Source organism: Gopherus evgoodei, chromosome 11 (genome assembly GCF_007399415.2).
Source record: "Gopherus evgoodei ecotype Sinaloan lineage chromosome 11, rGopEvg1_v1.p, whole genome shotgun sequence".
NCBI lineage: Eukaryota > Metazoa > Chordata > Testudines > Testudinidae > Gopherus > Gopherus evgoodei.
In genome coordinates, this window is record NC_044332.1 from 49,147,401 (window position 1) to 49,166,165 (window position 18,765).

Below are 18,765 nucleotides of genomic sequence, written 5' to 3' on the forward strand. Positions count from 1 at the left end.
ATCCATTCCAGTTAGGTGACTCCCAAGCCATACCTAGGCGGTGGGGTCGGAGTGAGAAGTCGCGGCATGGAGCACTGCAGATCCGAAGGCCGCATCCTCTCTCGACTGCTGGACCAGGGCGTAGTGGGCAGCAAAGGTGTGGACCGATGACCAGGTCGCTGCCCGACAGATTTCCTGGATGGGCACACGGGCGAGGAAAGCCAGCGACGACGCCTGCGCCCTGGTAGAATGCGCAGTCACACGGCCCGTAGGGACACGGGCCAAGTCATAACAGGTCCTGATGCAGGACGTTACCCAAGAGGATAACCTCTGGGAGGAGATAGGAAGCCCTTTCATACGGTCCGCTACCGCCACGAAAAGCTGGGGGGATTTGCGGAAGGGTTTGGTCCTCTCCACGTAGAACGCGAGAGCCCTACGGACATCAAGTGAGTGGAGCTGCTGCTCCCTGCCTGAAGAGTGAAGTTTCGGGAAAAAAACCGGGAGGAATATCTCTTGGTTGACGTGGAAGGCTGAGACCACCTTGGGTAGAAAGGCAGGGTGTGGTCTCAGTTGCACCTTGTCTTTGTGGAAGACCGTATATGGGGGGTCTACCACAAGAGCTCGGAGTTCCGACACCCGTCTAGCTGAGGTGATAGCTACTAGAAAGGCAGTCTTCCAAGAGAGGTAAAGCAGGTAGCAAGTAGCTAACGGCTCAAAGGGGGGCCCCATGAGCCGGGACAACACCAGGTTAAGATCCCAGGTTGAAGCAGGGGGACGGACGTTAGGGAATAAACGTTCCAGCCCCTTAAGGAATCTCGACACCGTTGGGTGAGAAAAAACGGAGCGACCATCCGCACCTGGGTGAAAGGTGGAGATAGCTGCTAGGTGGACTCGCAACGACGATATGGCCAGACCTTGCCCTTTGAGGGACCAAACATAGTCTAAGATGTCGGTCACCGAAACTTCCACAGGGCGGAGATTTCTCTCTACGCACCAACAGGAGAAGCGCTTCCATTTTGCCGAATATGTGGCTCTTGTGGACGGTTTCCTGCTGCTCAAGAGCACCTCCCTCACCGGCGTGGAGCAGCGCAGCTCAGAACCAGTCAGCCACGCAGGAGCCACGGCGCCAGGTGCAGCGACTGCAGGTCTGGGTGACAGAGGGTCCCGTGTTCCTGGGTGATCAGGTCCGGATGAAGGGGCAGGGGAACTGGGTCGGCTATGGCCAGGTCCAGCAGCATGGTGTACCAGTGCTGACTGGGCCATGCCGGGGCCACCATGATCACGTGAGCCCTGTCCCTGCGCACCTTCAGCAGGACCTTGTGGACCAGAGGGAACGGGGGAAACGCATAATACAGGTGGGTCGACCACTGGATGAGGAAGGCATCCGCTATCGACCCCGGCTCCCTGCCCTGAAAGGAGCAGAACGCTTGGCACTTCCTGTTCTCCTTGGACGCAAAGAGGTCCACCCGGGGATAACCCCACCTCCGGAAAATGGAGAGAGCGACGTCCGGGCGGAGGGACCACTCGTGTGACAGGAAGGATCTGCTCAATCGATCCGCCAGCGTGTTCCGTACTCCGGGGAGGAAGGAAGCCCTGAGGTGAATGGAGTGGGCTACGCAAAAGTCCCAGAGTCGTATCGCCTTGTGGCACAGGGAGGAGGACCTGGTGCCGCCCTGCTTGTTGATATAGTACATGGTCGTCGTGTTGTCCGTGAACACGGCGACACAACGACCCTGAAGCTGATGACAGAAAGCTTGACAAGCAAGGCGGACCGCTCTCAACTCCCGCATGTTGATGTGTAGCCCCACCTCCTCCTGGGACCACAGGCTCTGCGTCCGCAGGGTCCCTAGGTGGGCCCCCCAGCCTAGATCTGAGGCATCCGTTGTTAGGGATACCGAGGGCTGAGGGGGGTGGAAAGGGAGACCCGCACATAACACGGACTGGTCCAGCCACCAGCCGAGAGAGTCTAAGACCTTCTGGGGGATTGTGACTAACATGTCTAACGGCTGCCTTGACGGCCTGTAATGATTGATAAGCCACAGCTGGAGGGGCCTCATGCGGAGCCGAGCGTAATCGGTCACAAAGGTGCAAGCCGCCATGTGGCCTAACAGGGTTAGACATGTCCGCACTGACGTCAATGGGGCTGACCGCAAACGTTGAACGATCGCCGACATGGTCTGGAAGATAAACGATAGATAACTAGGAGAGCTAGGGACGTGGAGGACAGCTATGCCGCGCTCCACAGTTCCAACGACCGACACGGCGGTAAGAAGGAACTGAGGAGCGGGCGGGCCGGCAGGGATATATATTGGGCGCCATGGCGGCGCCACTCCAGGGGGCGACCTGCTGGCCCACTGGAGTTGCTAGGGTAAAAAGTTTCCGGCGAACGTGCACGCGCGGCGCGCACACCTAGCTGGAATGGATGTGAGCAATCACTCGAAGAAGAATATTTAGTTCCACACGTATATTCTGTTAACGATTTAGAATCGCAGGGCTGTTGTTTTTTAAACCCACATATTTTGTATTTTGGAAACCATTAAAGTACATCTGTAAAGAAAAATATTTTTAGTCACAAAAATTTATATTCTGTTTATAATTCTGTATATAAAGCAGGTGCCAAACTGGAAGCAGTTTTAGTAGTCACACAAAGCTTTTAATACGGTCTCCCACAGTATTCTTGCCAGCAAGTTAAAGGAGTATGGGCTGGATGACTGGATTATAAGGTGGATAGAAAGCTGGCTAGATCGTCGTGCTCAACAGGTAGTGATTGACGGCTCCATGTCTAGTCGGCAGCCAATTTCAAGTGGACTGCCCCAAGGGTCAGTCCTGGGGCTGGTTTTATTCAATATCTTCATTAATGATCTGGAGAATGGCGTGGACTGCACTCTCAGCAAGTTTTCAGATGACACTAAAATGGGAGGAGTGGTAGATATGCTGGAGGGTAGGGATAAGATACAGAGGGGCCTAGATAAATTAGAGGACTGGGCCAAAAGAAACCTGATGAGGTCCAACAAGGACAAGTCCAGAGTCCTACACTTAAGACAGAAGAATCCCATGCCCTGTTACAGACTAGGAACCGAATGACTAAGCAGCAGTTCTGCAGAAAAGGACCTCAGGGTTACAGTGGATGAGAAGCTGGATATGAGTCAACAGTGTGCCCTTGTTGCCAAGAAGGCTAACGGCATTTTGGGCTGTATAAGTAGGGGCACTGCCAGCAGATCGAGGGATGTGATCATTCTCCTCTATTCAACATTGGTGAGGCCTCATCTGGAGTACTGTGTCCAGTTTTGGTCCCCACATTATAAGAAGGATGTGGAGAAATTGGAAAAAGTCCAGTGGAGGGCAACAAAAATTATTAGGTGGCTGGAGCACATGACTTATGATGAGAGGCTGAGAGAACTGGGATTGTTTAGTCTGCAGAAGAGAAGAATGAGGGGGGATTTGATAGTTGCTTTCAACTACCTGAAAGGGGGTTCCAAAGAGGATGGATGTAGACCATTCTCAGTGGTACCTGATGACAGAACAAGGAGTAATAGTCTCAAGTTGCAGTGGGGGAGCTTTAGGTTGGATATTAGGAAAAACTTTTTCACTCTGAGAGTGGTGAAGCACTGGAAAGGGTTACCTAGGGGGGTGGTGGAATCTCCTTCCTTACAGGTTTTTAAGGTCAGGCTTGACAAAGCCCTGGCTGGGATGATTTAGTTGAGAATTGGTCCCGCTATGAGCAGGGGGTTGGATTAGATGACCTCCTGAGGTCCCTTCGAACCCTGATATTCTATGATTCTACGTCATGCTACAAATATATTACCTCAATGTTTTTGATTAGTTAAAAAACCTGCACAAACTAGTGATGAATTTTAACAAGATATTCACCTCATTTCTTTTGAGGAAGCTACACTGCTGATTTTATGCCAGATGTTGTTAGTTGTGTATTTTTAGCATTCTTAGTAACTTTTGGGGCTAATTGATGGCAAAAGGCTAATAGTACACAAATCAGAAGGTACTCAACATTAAAGCTGTGAAAGGAAAAATGACCAATTTGCCATTTTCAAAAGCACTATGATACACACAAAGACTAAATCAGTTTTTGCAAACACATGAAAGGAAGATTAAAAATAGCTATAAAAAGTCACAACAACCCCATATCTATTTTCTAAACTGAACAAACATTGCTTTTGTCTGCGTTCAGCATGTAACTCTATAACAATAATCACAAAGCATTACATGTTTTTAAAAAAACTGGATGCTGATGCAAATCCCAATTCTGCAATAAGATAAGGAAGGTAATGTATATCATATTTACAGTAGAAGTCATCATGATTTATGAAATTCAGAACTACACTAATACTGAACATTAACAAAAACAAATTGCCATATAGTATAAATAATATGCATGTGTTGATTTAAAGTTAGTTATTCCCAAGAAAGTATAAAAAAGTGACCTATTAGCTTTCTGTAGCATGGAGTTGCCATGTACAGTCACTATCCAGTCAAACATAAGGCATATCCAGATTTTTTATTTTTAATTGCTCATTTGTTGATTATTATTCTTCTGAACTGCAGTAAGAAAGCCAAAACCATTATAAAAAATGGTCAATGCAAATATTCTAAAAAACGTAGAGGTTCATAAGAATACAGATAATATAATGCACTTGACAAATTCTATTACTAAAAGAAAGCCATTTAATCTAAACTGCATAATCAAAAGTTTTAGAATTTACCCAGCAGTTGTGGAGACAAACAAATGAGATAATGCCCAAGGAGGCTTAATTCTGTCTAGGTAGAACATCCAGCATTGTCTCACATCCAGTGTGTGAAGTCACTGTTCATTTACAGTGGGGTGTGGATTAGGAAGGAACACCAATAAATAATTTGGTTAAGGAGAAACATTTTTGACAAAAAATGTACCATGTGGCCATAGAGCCACTTTTCTTCTTGAACAACTGCGTGTACAGGGGCTCTGCCATTATGGCCTGTAGCTTTCACACTCTCCTTTCAGATGTAATAACCACAAGTAAGGCTGTCTTCTAGCACAGGACAGATAGAGAACAGGTTGCCAGGGCCTCAAAAAGATGACCCATAGCTAGGACAGTATTAAGGTTCCACAGTAACTGGCTCTTTCACAGGCAGGTGGAGAAGAATGACTCTCCTTAGAAATAATCTCACCACAAGGTTTGAGAAAACTGACTTCCCTTGGATAGGTGGATGAAATGCAGAGATCATTGCTAAATGAACCTACAATGTACTGAGTGAGAGACCTGAAAACGGAAGGTATAATAGGTAATCCAAAATGTCCTGAATATAGGCTAGCATCAGCTGAATTTCCTGAGCAGGTGACAAAACTGAAAGTCAGTCACTTGGCCAAATAAATTGCTCTAATAGACAGTTTCCTGCTTTTAAGCAACACCTGTTGCACAGGTTCAGAACATTATTTCTCCTGCTCACCTACCCATGCAGCATCCATGCTGTGAGATGCAGAGTGCTAGATGCAAAATTATTGAGGTGCTGAGTCAGTACATTGGGATAAAGAAGAAGAGATATGGGAGGCCAACACAGTCTGAGTAGACTGGAGAACCAACATTGCCTTGGACAAGCTGGAGCAATGAGAATCTGTTTGGCATGATTCAACTTCCGCTTAAGGATGATCTATAGGATGACTGGGGTTGGAGAGAAGGCATACATCAGAGCCAATTCCCAACTGAGATGGAAGATATTGTTAAGGAGCCTGGACTTGGATCCATTCGACAGCAAAACTGATGACTTCAACTAACTTTATTTTTTGATTAGTATTAGCATCGACTTCTCTTCATTCAATATAAGACCCAGATAATCGAAGAGACACCATTTGAATTAGATTTGTTCTCTGGACTTGCTTCTCACTAACCAATTATCCAGCTACAGGAAAACAGTAATTTCTCTTTTTCTGATGTATGCTGACACTGCAATCATGCATTTTGTAAAAACATGAGGTGCTGAGAACAGGCTGAGGTGTACTGATAGCGTTGGCCTGCCAAAACAAATCTCAGAAACCTCCTGTGGCTCAGGAGAATCACCATGCGGATATAAATAACGTGAAGGTGTAGGGCAGCAAATCAGTCACTGTGCTTCAGTGTGGAAAGGATAGTTGGTAGGGTGACCATACGGAACCTCAAGTCTCCGCTGTATTTGTCAAGGCTGTGGAGATTGAGGACGGGTCTCATACCTCCTTTGGATTTGGGGACCAGGAAATACCAAGAATACAACTCCTTTCCCTGATACTCCTCTACAATCCTCCACGCAAGCAGAGTCTGGACCTACTGACGGAGCAGTGTCTCATGAGTGGGCTTCCTGAAGAGGGATGGGGTAGGTGGGTGGGGTGGGGGAATGCATAGGAAATATGCAGCATAGCTTGATCTCAAAGTGCTTTAGAATTTGATGGGGAGTAAAATTTATACCAAACTGAGGAAATGGAGACAGGGAGGTCACAATTCGAACACTGACCTGGATATGCAAGTCAAAATGGCTGCTTTAACACTGGAGAACAACAAGCTGGCTGGCTGAAATTAGACCTAGAAGACTTCCTCCTCTGTGATCTATGACTCATCTTGGAAAAGTCTTTCTGTTTCACAGAAAGAATAACTGATTGATAGAAAAAACACTTAAAGCTGTATTGCTGCTGCTTCTATTGACCTCCATATTGACTCCTCTTTGTGGATGGGGTATAAATATCTAAGGAATGCTAAGAAGCGCAGAAGTCTTTAAATGAATTTAAAGTCTTGTCAGTCTTCTCTGAAAACAAAAAGTGATCAAAAAGGTAAGTCTTCTATGTTCTGCAGAACATCAGGAGCTATGCTGGAATTTTGCAACCACAAGGCCATCCTTAAAGTCACAGCTGATGCCATAATTCTAGATGAAGCATCAGCACCAAAGTCTTGGCCATCAGAAGGCCCTCCACAATGAACACCTTAGATCCTCCCTGGAAACATCTGGTAACTTATCTGTGAAATTGGACACAGCGTCTCAATTAAAGCCATATTTGGATAACAACACCTGCTGATTTGCAATGAGCATCTGCAATGAAATCATATACATTTTTGTCCCCATCCAGTCCAGTCTCTTGGACTTTTTGTCCTTGGGGGTAGATGTATATCTCCCCCATTGTGACTTGAGATTTACTGCTGTTAACATGACAGAGTTAGGACCTGGACGTGAGTAAAAACACTCAAAGCCCTGCATGTGGACATAATACTGCTTTTCAGAATGTTTAGCTGTAGGTGGTAATGAAGCTGCAATATTCCATGGGGACCTGGGACTCCAAAGATGTCTATTTATTGGGAAAGCCACTCTCCCTGGAGTTGATGACTGGAGGATATCCAGAAACTTATGCATAGTCTCCTGAGCAAATGCAGCCTGAATTCCCAAGGTGGAACCCAGATGCCTGAGAAGGCTCTGGTATTATTTAAAGTCACTGGGCAATGGTGAGGAAGAGACCTGTACTGCACAATCATTCAGAGAGTAAGAATAAGGGTGTGGAACCAATGGGGGCTGCTCTGGGGGGAGGGAGGGGAGAAAGGGTAGGTTCATGTGCGAGCAGGTCCAGCTGAGGAAGAATAACCTCAGACCGTACTTTTAAATAGAGGTGGCACAAGAAGAGAAACTGCAGTTGGAATCAATAATTTTGCCCTGGACTCTGTTGAAGAGCCGGATCTCTCAGACCAATGCACATCCCAAGGATTTGAAGGAGGTACTTGGGAATAAAGGTATGCCATTGGGGGTGGCCAGCAGGTACTAGGCCGGGGCACCTACCCCTCTTTTGGGAATGTTGCTGATCCTGGCACTGATGGTTAGCTCAAGATGGCCTTGAAAGCTTCTGAGAACAGTGCTTTGAAGGCACTGGGGAACCAGATCTTAAGAAGCCTTGAAAGTCATCCTCTGGGAGCAGAAGAGCCACCTCTGAGGGAGCAAACAAATGATTAGCCTCATCCAGAACCCAATATGGAGAAAGCATCAGTGCCAAGGATGAATGACTAATTGATGCCATCAGAACCAGAATAGGCATTGTACTTCAGTACTGTAGCAAATTACGTCTGAGACAGAGGTTAGCACCAAACCTGGTGATGGGTTCTGTAGTAAGGACATCGTTGGTGCTGAAGACAACATCTGTGCCAATGTACTACAGGGTACCATAAAGGACATTGGCTGTGACTCTGAAGTCTGAGCCCCTGATGGTACAGAATGTGATGCTGATGAGTGAGATAACTACGTGACCAGATCAGATGGCACAAAGGCACAGCAGATGATGATGATGTAGAAGCTATGCCCTGAATTATGGGGGAATGTGGAATGGAAAGGCAAAGCAGATCTGACGCTGCGCGGGATGCCAATGGAATGGATATGGTCTGTGCTGATGACAGCGAACTCAATGGATGCTTCATGGCCAGTACCCCGTAGTAGATTGTAAAGAGTCCAATTGATCTCAGTGCAGAACTGGAGAGTCGTTAGACATGCCAGCTCCATTGTGCATAGTGGAGGACTCATGGTGCCGGTCAGCATTTCTCTAAGAAGATGAAGAAGAGTCTGAGTCTTGGAATGGTTCCAATTCATCTTGTGAGACCTCTTCTTTGGAGGACCCAAACAAGGAGAATGAACCCTCCTCCTGTTAAGGGAAGTGCTGAATCTTGAGCCAGGAGCCACATCTTGTTTAGCCTCTGAAGGAGAGCATGGGGCCACATGATCTGAATATGCTGAAGTGCCAAAGCGGGACTCACAATCTGTTCTAAGAGATGCTGTTTCAAAAGCCCCAGTAGCTCCTCTCTTTAATGTTTTCTTCTCCCAGGTACAACAAACACCATGTATGAGGATCACTATAACTCACATGGAGAATGTTAAAACCTCAGTGAGGGCATCACCAAGGGTAACTATCTATCCATCTTCACTACTATAACTAAACCTAAAGATACTAATACTCTACACTAACAATGAACTGTATATAATAAAATCCCAGCAAAAATGGACATAAACAGTGGGAGGTAAATCACCACAAGAATGCTCTGACTCTAGCCATTGGCAGTAGGAAGGAACTGGGTGAGGGGTTTGGGATGGTGCTACCCTTAAATAGCCAGGCAGGGGCTACAGCCCTGGGGTGCAAGTGCCGCCCCTACAAGTACTACTAGACAAAAAGTTCTTGGTGTGCTGGGCACGCACATAGCTGAGTGGATACAAGTCTGCAATAACTTAAAGATGAAACAGTTACATTTGGGCAGCATTTTCCTTACTCTGATCCTTAGTGTTTTGTGAAGCTAAACTTGGATGAAAAGCAATTTAAGAATTATTTCCTTACTGAAGACTTTTGTGTGTGTGTATATATATGTATATATATATATATATATACACACACACACACACACACACACACACACACATATACACACACACACATATACACACACACAAAAAAGGAAGGTAGGATAAAGCATGGAGTTTCCATCATAATCACTGTAACAGGAAAATCATTTTCTGTTAACACTATTCAAAGAAGATTAAACACCTTAAAGAAAATGCTATTAACCCAGACATTTATGAATAAATTTTGTCCATATAGAGACATATCTAGTATTTCTAGGTCCCTCGCAGCACGTTTACTATACAAAAGATGGTGAAAAATTGTTTTCTTATCTATACAGATGAGCAATTATAATTGAAGTCAACAGCAAAGAAACTGATAAAATCAAAATCTGAAAAACTGCTGGAATTGCTTTTCTTCTACACTCAGTCATGCTTGTATTGTTCTCTGTATTATTAAAAATCTTAAGCTACTGCCAGGGGAAAGCTTTTTCCTGCAAAATTTTCCTCTCCAAGAAACGATCACCGAAAAAACAAGAAATTCAATGCTGAGTGGTCCAGTCATCTGTTTAATCTTGCTGAGTCAGCAGCAATTCATTTAAAATCCTATAGCGTAACATTTGCATGTGCAAAGAAAAAGAGATTCCACAGATCTATTATTTCATTCTGAGCTGCAGTTGGCAACTAGCTGTCTTTCAATTCCAAAAGAAATTACAATTTTGAAAGGCATCATCATAGCAGGGGATTTAAGTAATAACTTGATATTGACAATAAAACGAGAAATGCAATATCTTCAAATGTGAATGAAAGGAACAGTTAACACAGAACCACAATTGAAAAACCTCTATCCAAGTCTCTTGAAATTGTATCCCAGAGGAAAAAAGATAAACCAACAAACATTTTGGTGCTTAGTTTTTATGTAAATCCAGCTTCAGTACTTTCTTGATGATACCCCTCCCCATTAAAGTATGTAAACTTTAAAACTCTTTTGAAAGCATGTTTGGGGTTTTCTTTTAATACCTCCAATTTCACAAGAGTAAAATAAATATTAGAAAGCAATGATTTGTTTGTTCCAGTTTCTTCAGAACTATGCACTTTTAAAGATCTTAATTACACTGCAACATTTTGAATGTTCCACACTAGGCATTATTATTGTAGTATCAGAAACTAGTCACCACTAAAATTTCCCCTAATGTCTGTAAGCATTCCCACCGTGATGGACTAAGGACTATGGGCTTGTCTACACTACAAAATTAGGTCAATTTAAGTTACGCCAACCTACAGCCACCACAGCAATTAAATCAGCTGTTGGTGTCCACACTACCCTCCTTCAGATGGTGGTATGTGTCTTCCCTGGAAGGCTTGCACTGACTGAACTGAGATATTGGGGAAGGGACACTGACAGCCGTAGTGTGGGAAAATGACCGATGTGCGGGGCTCACAGCTGGAGCCCCCTGCCCCGGGACTGACTGCTGGAGCTGAAATGTGAAATAGTAGCAGACAAGAACATTAATTTCACAGCTGGTAGGCTCCCTGCTGTTAAACTGAGCCTATCACTGGGCTCAGGGCTTGGAAGGTCAGCTCCGGGGCAGGGTGGGAGGACTCTAGCTGTAAGTAATGCATTGTGTACACAGACACTGTGGGCTTGTCTACATCAGAAAGTTGCAGCGCTGGTGAGGGAGTTACAGCGCTGCAACTTAGGAGGTGTACACATCTGCAGGGCACCACCAGCGCTGCAACTCCCTGTTTGCAGCGCTGGCCGTACTCCCGTTTTGTCTCGGGTGTAGAGGATCCAGCGCTGGTGATCCAGCGCTGGTAATCAAGTATAGACACTTACCAGCGCTTTTCTTGACCTCCGTGGAATAAGCAGGTATCCCAGCATACCTGAGGAAGCCTCTGGTAATCAAACTGGTCTCCTTCCCCAGCTTGCTCTCGCGTTCCCCGAACCCCGAGCAAGCAGGTCTCCTTCCCTGAGGTTTGCTGGGTGGTTCCGGGAACGCGAGAGCAAACCGCGGCGAAGCTGGTCTCCTTCCCTGGTTTGCTATCGCGTTCCCCGAACAAGCAGGTCTCCTTCCCTACGGTTTGCAGGGTGGTTCAGGGAACGCGAGAGCAAACCGCGGCGAAGCTGGTCTCCTTTCCCGGTTTGCTCTCTCGTTCCCCGAACCCCCGAACAAGCAGGTCTCCTTCCCTACGGTTTGCAGGGTGGTTCGGGGAACGCGAGAGCAAACCGCGGCGAAGCTGGTCTCCTTTCCCGGTTTGCTCTCGCGTTCCCTGAACCATGGACCACAGTTTCAGAACCTCTTGTTTAGGTAAAGGTGTGATTTTAAACAGATTTAGTGAAAATGGTGAACAGTCTTAGATTTATATCTTATTTATAATAATTCATTTTATCAAACTGATTTAAGTGGTGGTGCAACTTTGAATATAGACACGGCTTGGGTCTCCTGTGCTTAAGAAAAGCTATGATATTGTTCTAAATATTCAGTACTTAAAAGAACCATGTAATTTGAAGTATTTTTCTGAAGTTAATTGATGTGCAAAGTGAAGATGATTTTAATCATATGGGAAATTTACTTCAACTACGTCAGTGGTGGATTTAGAGTTAGTGGGGCCTGGTGTGCAGCTTCATTTTCAGGCCCTCCCCCTCGGGACCCAGCCAAGAAAAAAAGAACATTATCTCTTATCTCGCTGCTGTTTTTCATTCGTTTTTTCTTCCTCCTCCTCGTATATTATAAGTAATGGGAAGTAAATGACAATAAAGTGAGGTACCTTGACTGAGGCAGGGATTGGGGTGTGGGAGGGAGTGCGGGGGTCAGGTTCTGGGAGGGAGTTTGGGTACTAGGTGCAGGTTCTGGGCTGGGCCAGGGAGTTGGGTTGTGGGAGGGGGCAGGGGGGCAGCACTTACCTCGAGCGGCATGGCTCCGAAAGAGATTGGCACACACACCCCTCTGGCAGCGGCTCCTAGGCGGAGGAGAGAGGGGGATCTCCTTGCACCGTTGTCTGAAGGCGCTGTCCCCATAGCTCCCATTGGCAGTAGTTCCCAGCCAATGGGAGCTGCGGAGTTGGCGCGTGGGGCAAGAGCAGCGCATGGAGGCACTCCCCAATCCCAGGGACATGCCAGCCACTTCCGGGAGTGGCGCAGAGGGAGAGAGGCAGAGCGGACAGGGAGCTGCCTTCAGCCTGCTGCTGGCATGTCACTGTGCGCCAGTTGGGGAGACATGGGCAGCTGGTCTCTGTGCGCTGCCCAGAGCAGGGGCACCATGCAGAGCCACCTCCCTCCCACTGAGGGCGCACAGAGACATGCCAGCAGCTGGCTCCTTCTGGAAATGGCATGAGGCCACCAGTCACGGCATGCTTGCACCCTGCCTGTCTGGGCCCTGCTGCGCCGCCAGCCGAGACTCAGGGGCAGGTTGTCAGATGAGATTTATCCTGCATTTTTGGGGGGGCCTGTCACTGGGTGTCCTGTGTCACCGCAGAGTTTGTTTCATGGAAATCTGCTCCTGAATCATGTTAAACTAATGAAATACTTTCACTATTTCTTCTTCAGTGGTTAAATAAATAGTCAAGATGTGGCAGCTTTAATTATTTTAAAGATAGAAACCCATTGTAAATGAGAATGTTTACTGAGTAAAAGGGACTTAAGCAGCAGCAAACAGTGTGTAGCAGTCTCAGTTTGAGTGGAGTAAAGTAAATAATCATACTGGAAAATGTTCAGTTCTTGGCTTTCTGCCATATAGGAAGGGTGTTTAATTACAGACACCAGCATATCCATATCAACAGAAAACCGAATACCAGAAATTCCTACATTTAGATTTGTAAAGTCCTTAATTTTCTCTCTCTCTCTCTCTCTCTCTCTCTGTTCTTCTCAATTCATTTTGTTGTGCTCAAGCACTACAGTGTATTCAGGAAAGTTGGCTGTTATATTGAAGCTTGTGTGCTTTAATAGCTAGACCAACACTAAGATGTTAGATGTTTGATCACAAGATTATTATTCAAGTAGTTAATACATATAACATGCTTTCCTTTAATAAAAATAGGAGAATGGTATATTTCCACATTTGTTTAAAAGATGCTAAAACCGTTCTCCATTTGCTCCCCGTTAAAACAAACCAAGGTGTGGAGATTATAACATATGCATTTTACATAAGTACATGGTATCAATCCACTGTAGACAATAACATACTCCTAAACTTAACCTCTATTTTTAAAGCAATCATGCTTGATTTTTCTGAAAATGTTTTTATAATTGGATCTGGAAGTTTTCAAATGTTAACCTCCTCAATGTGCACAAATCCATATTACGACTACTCAAGCATAATTAAGATTACATTTATAGTTTTTAGTTTAAATGAAAAAGATTTACATCTAATAGGCATGAAAACAAATAATCACAATTAAGCCACTTCATTCAAAGATATTTAATTTTGTGAAAGTTACAAGAAAATGTATTCATTGTTTAGGATTTCAAAATTATTAAAAATTACTTTGTGAAGTTTTCAGTACCTGAGTGCAAATGCTCCTTTGGAAACTTACCTGTTTATCTTACAAATGACTTTGCTTTTACTTCCAAAACTGTAGGTAGATATAGATTATTGCAGAGTGCTAGCTCTGCTATAGTTAATGTTGTGCAAGGGATGAGTCTCTCCTATGTGAGGCTCCAGCCACCCACAAGCCAAGAACTAGTCTTTGGACTCCCAAACCACAGAAGGAACAGCAGCTCTGTCTGTTCAACATCACTTCAGGGCTTGGAACTCTCTCCTGCCTGATGGTGGCAACAGACTTACCAGGTCTTAGCCTACTCCAGCCTTGTTCCCAGTCCTGCTCTTGCCGCTACTCTGCTCCCAGTCCTACTCCAGCTGCTGCTCTGTAGCTAGTCCTGCTCCAGCCTCACCTTGGACTCCTAATTCCAGCTCTGACCATTAGGCATGACTGTGCCAGCATCAACCACTAGGCCTAACCATCTCCATCCCAGTTTCTGAGAAGTTAGGCATTTCTTACAGTTAAAAGATGACTATTTTAAGTGTTATAAATCCACATCTTATTCAGTTTGTCTCAAAGTTTGCTGTGCCTTGTAGGGGTGCAGGATAGGGATAGTGGTCCAAATTTGGAGTCATTTGAGCAAGGGGTTCCTAGGATACAGTCCCTCTGATGTGGCCCCTGAACTTGAGTAACACCCATGTACTGTGCATTTGGGCCCCTGGCAGCTTTCAGAGAATCTGTGCTGTGCATTAGGTGTTGCATTTTGAAGCATAACAAAACACTAAACAAACACTGAGCCTACTCCACATAACCCACCCAGACTTGCTAAATGTTACCATCTCTTCACTCTTTCCCGGAGGATTATTTATGGTACCCCCTCTTGCTAAGCCCTGGAAGCCACAGTCAAGTATGCCAACAAACTGCTGATAATTACCATGGCAACCGGATCCCAGTGTGCACAGCTGCTAAAACCACCTATAGAATTCAGTACTGAAATGAGGTCTACATGATTCCCTGAAGGTACACATGCACCTCTTCTCGTATCACAGTGAAAACAAAATTCCCCCATCACTTAACACAACTACCCGTAATAGCTGGAGGGCACGCAGATAAATGATGGATTTCAAATTTGTGGAACTTAATACACTTACACCTTTTCAGAATCCTTCTTCTCTACTTATTAATGACACCACCCCACTGACCCATTCCCAGAACCTATTGCTAGAGCCGGGGATAGAGCTAAGATTGCACAGTGAGTTTGGTGTGTACCTTCATTTATATCAGAGGTTTTCCAAGGTTTGAGTGTAGCTGGACTCAACATTCTGGAAAGGCATGATGCACCGCTGGGCAATCGTAATTCTGCTTCAGTTAAGTTTTTGGGCAATGTTGATAAATGCAAAGTAATGCACATTGGAAAGCATAATCCCAGCTATACATATAAAATGACAGGGTCTAAATTATCTGTTACCATTAAAAAAAAAAGATCTTGGAGTCATTGTGGACATTTGTCTGAAAACATCCACTCAATGTGCAGCGGCAGTCAAAAAAGCAAACAGAATGTTGGGAATCATTAAGAAAGGGATAGATAATATGACAGAAAATAGCATATTGCCTCTATATAAATCCATTCTATGCCCACAACTTGAATACTGCACGCAGTTGTGCTTGCCCCATCTCAAAAAAATATAATGGAATTGGTAAAAGGTTCAGAAAAGGGCATAAAAAATGATTAGGGGTATTGAATGGCTGCCGTATGAGAGATTAATAAGCACGGGACTTTTCAGCTTGGAAAAGAGACAACTAAGGGGGGATAGGATAGAGGTCTATAAAATCATTATTCATGTGGAGAAAGTAACTAGGGAAGAGTTATTTAGTCCTCATAACACAAGAGCTAGGGGTCACCAAATGAATTAATAGGCAGCAGGTTTAAAACAAACAAAAGGAAGTATTTCTTCTGTGACAAAGTTCCTCCTCTACCTTGCTGGGTCCTGCGCTTACTGGCACATTTGCTCACCTCAGTGATCTCCCCCACAGTCTGGATCAATTCCTCTTGTGTCTGATCAGGAGTTGGGAGGTTTGGGGGGAACCCGGGCCCACCCTCTATTCCGGGTTCCAGCCCAGGGCCCTATGGATTTGCAGGTGTCTATAGTGCCTCTTGTAACAGCGGTGTGACAGCTACAACTCCCTGGGCTACTTCCTCAAGGCCTCCTCCAAACACCTTCTTTATCCTCATCACAGGACCTTCCTCCTGGTGTCTGATAACGCTTGTACTCCTTAGTCCTCCAGCAGCACACCCTCTCACTCTCAGCTCCTTGCGTGTCTTGCTCCCAGCTCCTCACACGCACTTCCTCTCCTCTGGCTCCTCCCCATCTGACTGGAGAGAGCTCCTTTTAAAACCCAGGTGCCCTGATTAGCCTGCCTTGATTGGCTGCAGGTGTTCTAAAAAGCCTGTCTGCCTTAATTGGTTCTAGCAAGTTCCTGACTACTCTAGTGCAGACCCTGCTCTGGTCACTCAGGGAACAGAAAACTACTCATCCAGTGACCAGTATATTTGCCCTCTATCAGACTCCTGCACCCCACTGGCCTGGGTCTGTCACACTTCATACAATGCACAGTCAGCCTGTGGAACTCTTTGCCAGAGGATATTGTGAAGGCCAAGACTATAACAGGGTTCAAAAAAGAACTAGATCAATTCATGGAGGAGGATAGGTCCATCAATGGCTATTAGCCAGGATGAACAGGAATGGTGTCACTAGCTTCTGTTTGCCAGAAGCTGGGAATGGGCGACAGGGGATGGATCACTTGATGACTACCTGTTCTGTTCATTCTCTCTGGGGCACCTGGCATTGGCCACTGTCAGAAGATAGGATACTGGGCTAGATGGACCTTTGGTCTGATCCAGTATGGTCATTCTTATGTTCTTAGTTAATGTTAACATGCAAATTTAAAAGAAAGTCGTTTCAATTTAAAATTGTAAACTCAGATTTTAACTAATCAAGGTAGGGACTACGACCTGCTGTATGTATAGTCAGTGTTCAGCACATTATAAAAGCTACCAAAATATAGTTTTTTTCATTAAGTCTTCTGTGTGTCACAGAAGCCAATGAATTGGAAAAATATTCTACAAATGCCATGTCAAAATTTTTATTGAAAATTTCAGATGTGAGTTCTTGGAAAAAGAAATGAGGTCCATCTAGCCCAGTATCCTGTCTTCCTACAATGGCCAATGCCAGGTGTCCCAGAGGGAATGATCATCAAGTGATCCATTCCCTGTCGCTCATTCCAGCTCCTGGCAACCAGAGGCTAGGGACGCCATCTCTGTCCATCCTGGCTAATAGCCATTGATGGACCTAGCCTTCACGAATTATCTAGTTCTTTATTGAACAGGAGCATGGTCAGATATAACAATAGTATCAATGCCACAATCAGTGACAGAATTTATCAAGTCTTGTGACCTAAATTCCCTCTAAGCTGCGCGGCTGCACAGCAGCCTATTAAGTGTCGCGCAGGAGTTCAGAGCTGCAGCAGGGAGAGATGCCTCTCCCCAAGTCCCAGACCTGTTGCCTCTCCCTGCCAGCCCCAGCCCTGGCCCTGCCATCAGAGACTTGGAGAGAGTCTTCTCACCATGCCTTAGACCTAGAGCAGCCTGCACCCTAAACCTCTCATCCTCTGCCCCACCCCAGAGCCCATACCCCCAGCCAGAGCCCTCACCCCCCCCAGACCCCAAACCTCTGCCTCAGCCCTGAGCCCCCCTCCCATACTCCAAACCCCTCGGCCCCATCCTCACCACATGAATTTACATCACCTCCATATTGGTGCACATAACAAAATTAATTCCGCACATGCATGGGAAAAATTAGAGGGAACACTGCTTGTGGCACTAAGAAATAGTCCCATCTTGAATATGTTGAAGAATCTCTGTATTGTGTTAAATTATATTGTTTTCACTGCAAACATATTTCAGTGCTCCATGTTAAGCAGAGCGGTAATCTGAGATGAAACTGGTAAAATAGAGAGTATGGTTTCTTTAGGAGCAGCTGTCATAAACGGATAGTTAAGAGTTAATAGAACAGAAGTACTTCATCTCTCTTTTGCTTGTAAAGGGTTAACAAGATCAGTGAGCCTGGCTGTCACCTGACCAGAGGACCAATCAGGGGACAGGATACTTTCAAATCTTGAGGGAGGGAAGTTTTTGTGTGTGCTGTTACGATTTGGTTGTTGTTCTCTCTGGGTTCTGAGAGCGACCAGACGTGCAACCAGGTTTCTCTCCAATCTCTCTGATACAGGCTCTTATGTGCTCAGAATAGTAAGGACTAGATAGATAAGGCGAGTTAGGCTAATGTTTGTTTTCTTTATTTGCAAATGTGTATTTGACTGGAAGGAGTTCAAATCTGTATTTTGCTGAAAGGATTTTAATTTGTACTTGTCTACTTAGGCTGGGAGGGTATTCCCAGTGTCTATAGCTGAAAGACCCTGTAACATATTCCATCTTAAATTTACAAAGATAATTTTTACTGTTTTTCTTTCTTTAATTAAAAGCTTTTCTTGTTTAAGAACCTGATTTTTTTTATTCTGGTGAGACCCCAGGGGACTGGGTCTGGACCCACCAGGGAATTGGTGGGGAGAAAGGAGGGAAGGGGGAGAAAAAGGTTAATTTTCTCTCTGTGTTAGGATTACTTTCTCTCTCAGGGAGAGTCTGGGAGAGGGAGAGAGAAGGAGGGGAGAAGGTGAATTTTCCTCTCTGTTTTGAGATTCAAGGAGTTTGAATCACAGTAATCTTCCAGGGTAACCCAGGAAGGGGAAGCCTGGGAGAGGCAACGGTGGGGGAAAGGGTTTACTTTCCCTGTGTTAAGATCCAGAGGGTCTGGGTCTTGGGGGTCACCGGACAAGGTTTTGGGGGGACCAGAGTGTACCAGGCACTGGAATTCCTGGTTGGTGGCAGCGCTACAGGTTCTAAGCTGGTAATTGAGCTTAGAGGAATTCATGCTG

The 18,765-nt window shown here is 45.3% G+C and overlaps 1 protein-coding gene across 3 annotated transcripts in view; it reads right to left on the minus strand.

Moving 5' to 3' along the window:
• Nucleotides 1-18,765, minus strand: part of PKP4 (plakophilin 4) — a 215,450-nt gene that overhangs the window by 132,477 nt on the left and 64,208 nt on the right. The gene's annotated exons all lie outside the window — the stretch shown is intronic.